General features: G+C 33.6%; 1 long non-coding RNA gene across 1 annotated transcript in view; it reads right to left on the bottom strand.

Annotated features, from left to right (window-relative positions):
* The window catches only part of LOC106509856 (uncharacterized), a 967,706-nt gene that overhangs the window by 171,163 nt on the left and 783,539 nt on the right, over positions 1-13,004 (bottom strand). The window contains exon 6 of the long non-coding RNA XR_014842303.1: positions 4,520-4,679. This is a non-coding gene — a long non-coding RNA (uncharacterized LOC106509856). The remainder of the gene's footprint in view (positions 1-4,519; positions 4,680-13,004) is intronic.

The following is a 13,004-nucleotide window of genomic DNA, read 5'->3' as shown; positions in this document are numbered from 1 at the left end:
GGAGTGAGTGTAAGAAAACAGTTACTACCACTGATTTGAATAAGAAATAAACTGTCCTTTTGCTGTTAACCAGCAGTTTCATGTCTTCTGCCAGAATCCACAAAACGGTAGCATGCTAACTTCTAAGTCTGCAAGTAGGTCAAAAATTTGAGACCCTTTATAGTTGACATTTATTAGCTGGTGCTCTTCTCCAAGGAAGAACATCACTTCATCACATGATATCATATATTTGGCTACTCTAGGAGGAAGTTATTAAAAAAAGGAAGGACTGATGCTTATCTTCCCATATCTATACAAGTTTTCAGAATGAACTGTTGTATGACAACTAAAAAATATCAATAATTCCCTTTTTACCTTCATTTTATATTTAATCATGGAATCATATATAGGTATATATGTACATATGTGTATAGTATATAGCATAAACACACACACACATATGTTACAATCATTGAGCACTATGGTTTTGATGCTTAAGTTGTTCCATCCTTGGCCACTGAAGCCATTCACATTAGCTCTGGTATCCATTTTAATCAATGGGGTTTTGATAAACTTATTTGCTTTTTTTCAAAGTTGATGGTCCCTTTTATCCATTTTCTGTCAGGACCTGGAATCAGCAATTTCTTCAAGAACCCTGATTTGTTTTGGGGGGAAATTTTATGTAAATATTACAATCTAAAGGGCTATATGTTTTAATTGTTAATTTGTTTTCATAGCTTCTAGACAATAAGATAGAATATATGTATATTTTTAGAAAAAAAATCAGTTCATAATGATACTTTCTATTCAAAATTAATACTTTTGACATTTTTGTTTAACAGATAATTTTACATTTTTATCTGTCTTCTCCTAAGCTGAAAATATTGGTTCCCAATGGCATTAAATTAATCATTGATTTTCTATACCTATTGTAGATAGATAATGATTACTTTGTTTTGACTCATTTATTTTCCCTTTAAAATTTAGATGGAGGAAAATTCACCAACTGGGGTGTACAGTTCCATTATTCTGTACTCATGCATAGATTCTCTTAACCACTGCCACAGAGGATATAGAATGATTTCAATACTCCAAAGAAGTCCCTCCTTTGTATTCAAACTTGTTCCTCCCTCCTAAACCCTTCCCTGAGAAATTTACTACCGAACTCATGGTCTTACATGTGAATTACTGACAAAAATGTATGTCTCCACCTGCTGGGTTTGTAAGGGTGCTTTGCTATCTCTCTTTTATTTAAATGTTGTTCAGATATTTTTTTTAATTTATTGATTTTCTTTACCACTATCTTGTACCCATTTGAACACTGTGTCCCACTGAAAATGCTCTCTCAAACATTGGTTACAGTGTGTCTGACTTATTTGAGAATGTGCAGTTTTCTCTGAAGCAGTAAGAAATCAGTACCATTTATATGGTGCCTAATATATGATAAATATTATGCTGGGCATTTAATATAATTTTATATTTATTTTTCACAATTAGCCTTTGAATTTGGCATTATCATCACACTTATTGGTGTTAGAAAACAGTCTTGAAATGGTTAAATAATTAACTCAATCAATAGCTACAGAATGTATGAATCACATTCACAGTAGTAATTTGTTGATGTCTTTCTAGCTTCATCACTCATACTCTACCTGGACTGTTTCGCATAAGATATAGATAAAATTTAAACCATATCTCTGATTAGAGAATAAAAATCATTGACCTCAGAATTCAGAGTGCATAGAAAACATGAAAAGACTTATCACAAGTATTGAAATTGAAATTGTGATTAAAAACTAGGAATAAACAAAAGTCCAGGACCAGATGCCTCCACAGGCAAATTCTATCAAACATTTAGAGAAAGGTGAACACATAGCATTTTGAAAATATTCCAAAAAACTGCAGAGGAAGGAACACTCTCAAAATCCTTCTATGAGGCCACTATCACCCTGATAATAAAACCAGAAAAAGATACCATGAAAAAATAAAATTACAGGTCAATATCACAACATAGATACAAACATCCTCAACAAAATGCTAGTAAACAAAATTCAATAATACTTAAGAGGATTAAAACCATGATCAAATGGGATTTATCCCAGGGACGCAAGGATATTAAAATATCAACAAATCAATCATTTTTTTACATTAAAAAATTGAAGAATAAAAACCATATGTTCATCTCAATAGATGCAGGAAAAGCTTTTGACAAAATTCAGCACCCATTTTTGATAAAGACTTTCCAGAAAGTGGGCAGAGAGGGGACCTATCTCAACATAATAAAGGTCATATATGACAAACCCACAGATAATGTTATTCTCAATGGTGAAAACTGAAAGAATTTCTGCTAAGACCAGGAAAAAAACAAGGAAGCCCACCCCATCACAGTAATTCAACATAGTTTTGAAAGTCCTAGCTATGACAATCAAAGAAAGAAATAAAATAAATCCAAATTAACAAAGAAGTAAAACTGTCACTGGCATTCCTATACATTGACAACAAAAGATGAGGAAGAGAAATATAGGTAATAACCCCATTTAACATTACATCAAAAAGACTAAAAAACTATGGAACAAACCTACTTAAGAAGGCAAAAGACCTGAAAACTATGATACTGATGAAAAAAATCTAAGATGACACAAACAAACAGGAAAATATACCATGTTCTTGGATTGGAAGAACCAATATTTTCAAATTGACTATAGCGCCTATGGCAATCTACAGATTTAATGTAATCCCTGTCAAATTACCAATGGTATTTTTTGCAGATCTAGAACAAAAAAAAATCTTAATATTTGTATAGAAACACAAAGGATCTCAAATACCCACAGCAATCATGAGAAAGAAAAAATGGAGCTGGAGGAATCACACTACCTAATCATTCTAGTCTTCAGACTATACTACAAAGCTACAGCCAATTGAAACAGCATGGTACTGGCAGAAAAGCAGAAATATAGATAAACAGAATAGGATATGAAGCCCAGAAATAAACCCATGCACCTATAGTCAACTAGTGTACCACAAAGACTGCAAAAATATACAGTGGAGTAATGAGTCATTTCAATAAGTGGTGCTGGGAACACTGGACAGCTGCATATAAAAGAATGAAATTAGAATATCATACATAAAAATAAATTCAAAATGGACTAAATTTCTAAGTGTAAGACTGGATACTATAAAACTCTTAAAGGAAAACATAGGCCAGACTCTCTGACCTAAATTGTAGCAATACAATTTTGGATCCACTTCCTAGATAAATGAGAATAAAAACAAAAATAAACAAATGGGACCTAATTAAACTTAAAAGCTTTTGCACAGCAAAGGAAGCAAAATGAAAATATAGCCCATAGAATGGGAGAAAATATGTGCAAACTAAGCAACCAACAAGGGATTAATCTCCAAAATATAAAAATGGCTCCTGTAGTTCAATATAAAAACAACAACAACAAACAACACAATCATTTTAGGGGATAGTAGATGCAAACTATTACATTTAGAATGGACAAACAATGAGGTCTTATCATTTAGCACAGTGAGCTACATCCAATCTCTGGGAATAAAACATGATGGAAGATAATATGAGAAAAAGAATGTATACATATATACGACTGGGTCACTTTTCTGTACAGCAAAAATTGGCATAACATTGTAAATCAGTTATAACTTAAAAAAAGAATAAGCAAAACAATACAAAGAACTGATGAAAATTTTAAAAAATGATCAGAGGATCTAAACTGATATTTCTAAAAGACACACAAATGGCCAAAAAGCACATGAAAAGATGCTCAACATTACTAATTATTAGAGAAACGCAAATCAAAACTACAATGAGGTATCACCTAACACCAATCAGAATGGCCATCATCAAAAAAGTCTGCAAACAATAAATGTTAGAGAGCCTGTGGAGAAAAGGGAACCCTCCTATACTGCTGGTAGGAATGTAAGCTGGTGCAGCCACTATGGAGAACAGTATGGAGGTACTTTGGAAAACTAATGAAGATTAATTATTTCTATAAATATCTCTATTACATAAAATACAGAGAAATTATTAATTCACATATTGATGTCAAAATAAGCATTCCTTATTTAAATGGAGATATAAAGTATAAATATCAGTAATATCAAAATAAAAATATAAGCAGAGTTATGCAGGTTTTCTAATAGAAATTCAACACATTAATATTAGAAAATCTATCAACATAATATAGCACACTAACATATTTGTTTTGAGGTAAGCATCCAAGCCTGTAATTCTAATCCTAAAAATCTATATCAAAGAAAAGAAATGCAGAGTCTGGCTAATAATTGACAAAAATATTTTCATTCTATTTAAAAATAAGGAGTTTCAGTTCTGATAATTGCAGAGTAGCTTGTGTAAGATTTATCTTCCCACAAAGAATATTATAAAGTCTGGAAAATATGCAAAGGTAAACCTTTACACATCTATCTGAACTACTAGAGAATGAACAAAAGCAAATAAAACCTGAAGGGATTTTGTCCTTTGAAAGAATGAACATTAGTGGGTGAGATATTTACTTACACACTTTTCCCCAGGGAAACTCTCTTGTTCACATTATGCAGGATATGAAGAACTCAAGCAGATAGCTTCAGTCTTTCAGATATTGCGGTGTTAATGCTGCCAAGTTAGAGTGCCTTGGTTAATATCTCACGCTTTGCATCGAAATTTCAGAATGGCCACACTATTGGAATAAAGACAACATCACAACAGACAATTAAATAGACTAGTTACATAACTAAATAGATTAGCCCCAACAAAGTATAAAATCAAACCTCTACAAGTTCAGTTTGATAAAACAGTATATTAACTGTTCAAGGAGCAAACATCAGCTTTGTTTAAAGGAAGATAATAGATAAAAGGATCTCTGTATCATATAAGTCATCATGCCCAACATGAAATAAAGTTTATTGTATATATGAGAACAGGAAAATTTTGTCATGGACAAAAATGTCCATAAAAGTAGACACTAAGATGACCTAGAATTTGACATGAATAGATAAGGATTTTAAAGTAGCTATTACAAATATGTTCAAAGACAAAGAAAAAAGTGATTGTGAGTTAATAAATGGAAAATAAAAGTAGAAAAATGGAAATGACAAAAAGAAGAATTCCAGCAGAATCACTAGTGTTAAATATGCAGTATAAAATTGTTAAATTCCAAAGATAAACATACACAAGAGTTTAGAGATAGGTGCATTGATATTTAGCAGGATTGCTGAAGACTGGATAATGGTCTATATATAACCTCAAAAGCAGAGAAAAATAAGTTTGGAAGAAAAACCTCAGTTACCTGCATGCTAACATATATGTGATTTGAGGTCCAGCATAAAAAAAGAAAGTGAATGGAACATAAAAAAAATAATTGAAGAAATAATAGTTGAAATCTTCACAAATTTGGTGAAAAATAATACACAGATACAGAAACTCATCAAATGCAAGCAGGATAAATACAAAGGAAACCATAAATAGTCACATCATATTTAAACTGCTGAAACTCAAAGATTCAAGTAATATTGTAAACACAGCTGGAAAAAAATATACAAATAAAGGAATAGGAGTTCCCGTCGTGGTGCAGTGGTTAACGAATCCAACTAGGAACCATGAGGTTGCGGGTTCTGTCCCTGCCCTTGCTCAGTGGGTTAACGATCCGGCGTTGCCATGAGCTGTGGTGTAGGTTGCGTCGGATCCCGCGTTGCTATGGCTCTGGTGTAGGCTGGCAGCTACAGCTCCAATTCAACCCCTGGCCTGGAAACCTCCATATGCCGTGGAAGCGGCCCAAGAAATAGCAAAAAGAAAAAAACAAACAAACAAATAAAGGAATAAAAATGAATGATGTCTGGTTTATCATCAAAGCCTATAATGAATTTGCATACTTAAAGTGATGAAAGAAAAATAATCAGACCAAAGTTCTAAGTAAAAAAAAAAAAAAAAATTAAATGGAATTTGAAATGCAGACACATTCAGAAAATAAAATCTAAGATATAGACAACAGACTAGTTAAAAAATGTGCTAAAGGAAGATATTCAGATGGAAAGGAAATAATAGTAGAGGAAACTCAGATGTATAGAAAGAGAACCAAAAATAACAAATATGTGAATAAATATAAAAAATTCATATTTTTATTTTTAAAATTTCTTTTAAAAGCAGATGTTTCATACAAAATTATAACTGTATTGCAGGATTTATAATAGGAGAACAGTAGCAAAGGGCATGTTAGATAAATAAATTCATATTGTTGTCAAGTACTTTGTGCATGAAACAGTAAATTTTTAATTCTAGAAAGAACATGAGAAGTTAAGAATGCATATTATTAATCTTGCATGAAACATTATAAAATACTAAAAAAATATACCTAGAGTCGCAGAGATTTAAAATACAATTTTAAAAAGAAAACAAAGGACAGAACAATTAAAACAAGTTGAAAATTTCTTCTTTGGAAAAGTTAACTAAATTGATATAATAACAAAATTATCAAATAATTAAAATCAAAGTAGTGATGTAGAAAGATAATTCTCAAGTAACAAATTTTAGAATTGAAAGAGGGAATTTCACTACAAATCCTTAACAAAAAAATGATGATGATAAACTGTCATGAAATTTATGCTGTAAGTTTGATTACTTAAGATAACTGATTCTCAAAGAAAGGTAATTTTGCTGTCCAGGGGGCATTTAATAATGTCTGGAAACATTTTCAGTTGTCACACTGGGGAGGTGTTGGTGCTAACTGCATCTGGATGATAGAGGCCAGGGACATCACTAAACAAACTAGAAGGTCAGGACAGTTCTCAACAACAAAAATTTATCCAGCCTGAAATATTAATACAGAGGGCTGAGATTATACTCTGACATAGATCAAACAGACAAACTCCTTAGAAACTCAGCTGATAAAAACTGACTCAATAATAAATTGAAAATATCTATTAATGAATTACAATTCATAATTAAAGACCATCTACCAAGTAAGGTTCAGGCCCAGGTGGTTTAACTGTTCAATTCTATAAAACATATAAAGAAAAAATGATGTCAATCATATACTAAATTTTCTGAAAAAAAAAAAAAAAAGGAAGGAACACTGTTCAACAAGTTTTATGAAACCAGCAATCCCCTGGTGTCAAACCTGACAAAGTAATTGCAAGAAAAGGAAATTGAAGACAGATACATCCCATGAACATAGAAGAAAACATCCCAAAGTAAATATGCAATGTTACGTAAAAGGCATGATACAGCGTGACTACATGAGTTTGTAGCAGGGATGCAAATTTGGTTTAACGTTAGGAAAGCAATGAAATGTATCATATTAGCAGAAGAAAAGAGAAAATAAATCATAGGGTTATCTAAATAAAAGCTGAAAAAAAGATTCAAGAAAACCCTACAGATCACATTATACTTAATAATTAAAATGTATGTTTTCCCCCTAAGGTTTTAAGAAGTCAAGATTGTCTAATATATTAAGCATACTACTGTAAGTCCTAGTCAATACAAAAAGGTGAAATAATGAAATAAAAGTTACTAAGTTTGGAAAAGAAAAAATAAAACATCCTTTTCACACAGATATGATTATGCAGAAAATCACGAAAAAAAACCTATGAAAACAAATCTACTTTGAAACTCATAGGTTAATTCAGCAAAGTCACCACATACAAGGTCAATATAAAATCATTATGTTAGGTAGAATAGGATAGAGACTCAGACCAGGTGATTCAAAACAGGCCATTTATTGTTATCAAAAACAGGAGGCCTTCGATCAAGCAATGAGGACACAGGCAGATACCAGACTCCTGCTCTTTGTGGAGCACTTTCCTATACAGGCTGTCTTGGCGGAGCACTTCCCTATAATCTGTTCTGCAAGCAGATAAGGCATCCTGCCCAAAATCAATAGAGGATCAACCCCCGCTCCCCTTATGCAGGGGGACGCAGGGAGGTGGGGACATGAAAATCAGTGGTCTGGGATTGGGATCCCAATTGGGATGCTCAAACATGTCTGTGATATTGGGATATAAGGAAAGACCCAGCTGTAGCCAGAACCAGTCTCTACCCCAGGATAGCCCTCTCTCTCTAAGGGCATAAATAAAATTTGCTGTACACAGCTACCAATTTGACTCTTGATTGCGACACTGATCTCCAAGGCAACCATTGGGAGCTTTTTTTCTCTAGGGAAGACTGACCAGAATGGTCCATTAGGGGCTCCCTATCAAGCTGTAACTTGGCCTAAAGTGCTGTCAGTTTGAGGGGAATTGCCTTCGACTCAGAACCACTCCCATCCTGAATTGAATGCTTTTGCCTGGAAAGACCAGAATGCTTCTGCCCTGAGAAACCATTTGCCTCCAAACCTGCACAGTAAGAGCACTGGCTCTCTCCTGGTGCTGATGCAGCACTTCCCAGCTGAACAATCCCCAGCCAGACCCTGGGAACAATCCCGGCCCAGACTGCCTGCACCTCCAAATCTTTGTCGTGTGTGGGCAAGAATCAAGAGAAATAATGCAAAGGGACCTGACATTCTTTTTATTTTTAGTGGCAAACAATTGGAAAATGACATTTAAAAAACTTCATCTTATAAAACAATTAAAAGAAACATAACATACTATGAGTGCTATTGACCTAATGCTCACTTATAGTTTCAACTACTACCACATTCTGAAAATTTCCATAATAATACCTTTACCTAGGCACTTTCTTCTGAGGTCCAGGATGTTTACCATGGTCTAATTGATAGCTACCCCAGACTGAAATAATCATCTACTCTTCTCTTTATTGCTCTCACCACATATATCATACTTTCATCAGATTTATATAGTCTAGTATCCTTATGCCAAAGTACATTCTTTCAATCTCTGTTCTAGGTCCCAGTTTCCTTCCATTTTAAATATGTCAGCAGCTGAAGAGTGGCTCTAGGGCTAATGGCTAGTTTCTCTCATTACCTCTAATATTTTCCAACACACTCTAGAAAAGGCTCTACTTTTTCTACAGAAAAATTCTTTATTACCTATTTTCCACTTTTAGGTTTTTCATTATGAAATACCTCTAATAAGAATTTCTACAAAGTAGAAACGAAATTCATGCATTACTGAAATGGAAGGACGAAATGCATTTCCTGTCCTGAATATATAGGGTTTGGGGTATGATTGCTATATCTTCCATTTGCTTTAAGACATTTATTTCAAATGCACTGGACAATTTGTTTTCATCAAGAGTCTTCAAACCTATGCCGACTTTACCTCGCTTTTACTTTCTTGTAAAAATATTGCAGAAAAAAGCCTTTGGTGACTAATAAAATGCCCTGTTTTATGCTTCAATAATGGAGATTCAAGTGTGATTTGTGAAAGAATTATGTAATTCTAAATAACGAAACATCCCCAGATTACCCAAGTGCAAAAGAGATTTTCAAATACAATCCATTAACATGAGCAGAGCTACATTAAGGAAGTTAATTATAAAATGTGAGAAAATGAACAACTTTAAATAGACTAAAATACTTTGAGAAGATCTAAATAAAATTGAGAACTCCTATGGGCTAAATTTGCCTTGAGAAATATTGGGCTCCATAATTATGTTGTTATATATTTTTTTAAATCAAACCCTAGCTTTTTTATATTTAAGAAAGGAGTCATAATAAATAGTGAAAAATTTTGTTGAGAAATGCATATGATATTAAGAAACAATGTAAAAGTGATTTTTAAGGAGAAAAGCACTGAGACATGGTTAAAAAGTACCTAATATGAATTATATAATAATTAGATTGGCTGGGAACATTTTTTAAAAATTAAGAAAAATATTCAATTCCATCATGTTTGAAGGAGAAAAAAAGTATTCATACTTTGAAGAAACAGAAAATAATTAAAAAGAAAACAAAAACAAAATGGGATGAAGAACTCAATAGAAATTAGCATGTCTGCCAAACTGAGATAATTACCCACAATTTCTGTAATAGTTTACTTTGCTATCTCTAAAATTACTGCTGTATCCATTGTATTCCTTTACATTTAAAACTATTAAGAGAGAAAGTATTGACAATTCCCTTCATTGTCTAAAATAGTCAAATCCTGGCTATATCTCTGTAATTACTTTTTATGAGATTTGTTAGGGAATCCAGCCAAACTTTTGGACCATTATACCTGCTTTACTGGAAGGAAGTAGATTTGAGTGTATTCAAGTTATATCTTGCAGTACTATTGCTAAAACTTACAATTGCTTTACTTTTATATTTTTAAATATTTCTTATTCATGTCACATTTATTTGTTAATCAATTTTCCTAATTTAATACAATTATGCTTTAATCTATACAGACATCATCATGTAAATGGAGGCCCAGAAAAATATCAAAATAAATATGTTTCTTCATGGTCCAACTATGCATATTTTTTAGTTAAACACAAAGAATGTTTGCAGGGACTATGAAACAGTAAATTGGTTGAAAGCTGTTATTGCTTCTCTCAGAGAGGTCAGGGTTTGAATTCTGCCTCTGCCACTTATGAACTGTGTGCTCAAAAAATTTAATGTATCGAGCAGCCTTTTCAGCATTTGTAAAACATGAATAATGTTAGTGTTTACCTTACCCGCTGACATGGAATTCTAAAGACAACATATGCACAAACACTCACACACTCACTTAGGAAGTATGATTACTGTGATGGAAACTTTAGGTTGCTGGGAGGAGTAAAATAACAATATTTAATTTAGATTGGTTGGTAGAGAAATTTTCTTTGAGGAGGTGACATTTATATGTTATTTACTCTGTGATTGCTATTATTGATGGAAGTTAGATCTATTAACTCAGATGTCACAGTTGTTGACCTTAAACAAATAGACTGCCAGTTATTTCTCCAGCAAAAATGGGTTTATTTGGGATCGGCAAAGAATTGCAGTTTGGGGCTTGCAACCATGCCAAGCCAGGCATAAATCCCATGAGACAAGGAGAGAGCTCTTTCAAAGAGGGGTAAAGGACTTTGGTAAGACTATGGTAGTAAAGAGTTCATTAACAGAATTGAAAGTTGGAAATAGAGTGGCTTTTCATTGGCTGAGTCGTGATAGTCTTTCACTGGCTGAGGTCTGGCCAGGTAAGAAGAGGAAATCTTACATCATCTTGCCAGGCTCTACTCTTGTTGTAGGGTATGAGAACTGCCCTTTCTGTCCTCCCAACTCTACTTTAATTGAAATCTCTGTTTATTAACTTTTGCATGGTATACATCTCAAAAGACTCTAAAATAAAACAAATTGAAGGAATTTTGGTTGAAATCTTGAAAGTGAAAAATGACTCAGAATAAGCTGCTTGTGATAGGATATGAACTTCATTTCTTTACAGTTTCTCTTTCACAGATCATGGGTAACTTCAAAACTCCCAAATAACATTGTTATTTTTGTTGCTATACTAAGATATTGATAATCAATTACATCTGGAAGATAATTCAGGAATGTTGATTTACATCAATATTATTTAAGACAAATCGAGACAGGAAGGAAGGGAACAGGCCACGCCTATTAAAAGAACAACATAGCCATTAAGGATATGACAAAAACTAACTAGGCCTAAGATGGCAGAAGATCTGACTTCCAATAGACCTTGAACCTCATTATACACTCACTGTAATACACTAGCAGCTAAATGACAGGACCACAGGTACCTTAACAGTTCCAAGGCAATCATAAAAGACCAAAAATTGGGCGGTGGCCCCAATGTCTGGAAATTCCTGCCCCTTCCCCCAACTAATTGGAATAATCCTCTGATTTTTTTAGCCTATAAAATCATGAAGCCCATAAAAATCAACCAGCCTTATCTCCAGGATAGCTCTCATCTTCTGAGATAGACTGCATTCTGTCTAGGGAATGTGTATCGCTCTAAATAAACCCACTTTCACTTTACTATGTCTCACTGTTGAATTCTTTCCTGTGTGAAGCCAAGGGCTCCTACTTGGCAGCCAGTCCCAGGAACTTATCTGAGACCTGGGAAAGGACCATTCTCTCAGGACCCTTTCTCCAACAAAATTACCAAGTTTCAGACTTGACTAGAAGTCGTTTCAGTCCACACATTTCCAAAACAAGATCATGAAGTAAACTGAAGTGATCTGAAGCAAAGTGAGGATCATGAAGTGAAGATCATGAAGTGATTTTTGAAACAAGATCATGAAGTGGAAAAGCTAATACTATAGATTAATTTTTCTCCCACTTTCCCAACCACACAGCTGCAATAGCTGTAACAGTTTAGCAAGAGAAAGAACATAGAAGACAAAGGCCAAGGACTAGTTTTTTCACTTAATGAAAAAATATTATTTAATTTGAGGAGCTGAGATTTATTGGATGATAATAAATAATACCATACTGGTGTTATAGAGAGTGCACCCTCAGGAAAGACACTAGGAGATTGAAACATTCTTTGGACATACCTGTGGTAAATTATCTGCCTGAAGATTCACAAGACAATTTAAATTCAAATTAAGAGAATCAGAAAATTTGTTTAAAAATTGTAAAATGCACATAAATGAACAACAAACAGCAAAGAATGCTGATCCAACAGCATTCAGTTTTTTACGTTTTTTAAATACACAGATATTCATACGAATGAACTTATAAATATACTTACTGTCTTTATATTTCTAAATACCTAGTTAAAACATTTACTATAGCATTGAATGGATTTGAGCCTGAGTTGAAAATAAAGTTAACCTCTGTCCACATATTGTCTCGTGGTCTGGAGGGCAAACAGCATCATGGCTGTTGTATAGCCCTCTCTTCAGTCAGATTATCTTTCTCAAGAACCATGAGACTGAGGGAAGTCTCTCATCTTTTAGACCCTGCCTTCCATACTCTTGCATTGATCAAGCTCTCAGAAAATTTCCCATGCGGTAAAACAACCACAGGCCTGGATGAACTCTTGATTTCAGCCTATCATAATAGCGTCCTCATAAATAGCTCTTCTGTGCTAAAGATTGAGAGATGTGGAGTTCCCGTCGTGGCGCAGTGGTTAACGAATCCGACTAGGAACCATGAGGTTGCGGGTTCGGTCCCTGCCCC

The sequence above is a fragment of the Sus scrofa genome, chromosome 3, assembly GCF_054392235.1.
Source record: "Sus scrofa isolate SSC_HxYL_T2T_F1_AM1 chromosome 3, Sscrofa_HxYL_maternal_Yorkshire_Landrace_v2.0, whole genome shotgun sequence".
NCBI classification, from domain to species: domain Eukaryota; kingdom Metazoa; phylum Chordata; class Mammalia; order Artiodactyla; family Suidae; genus Sus; species Sus scrofa.
This window is presented reverse-complemented; position numbering and strand designations above follow the sequence as displayed.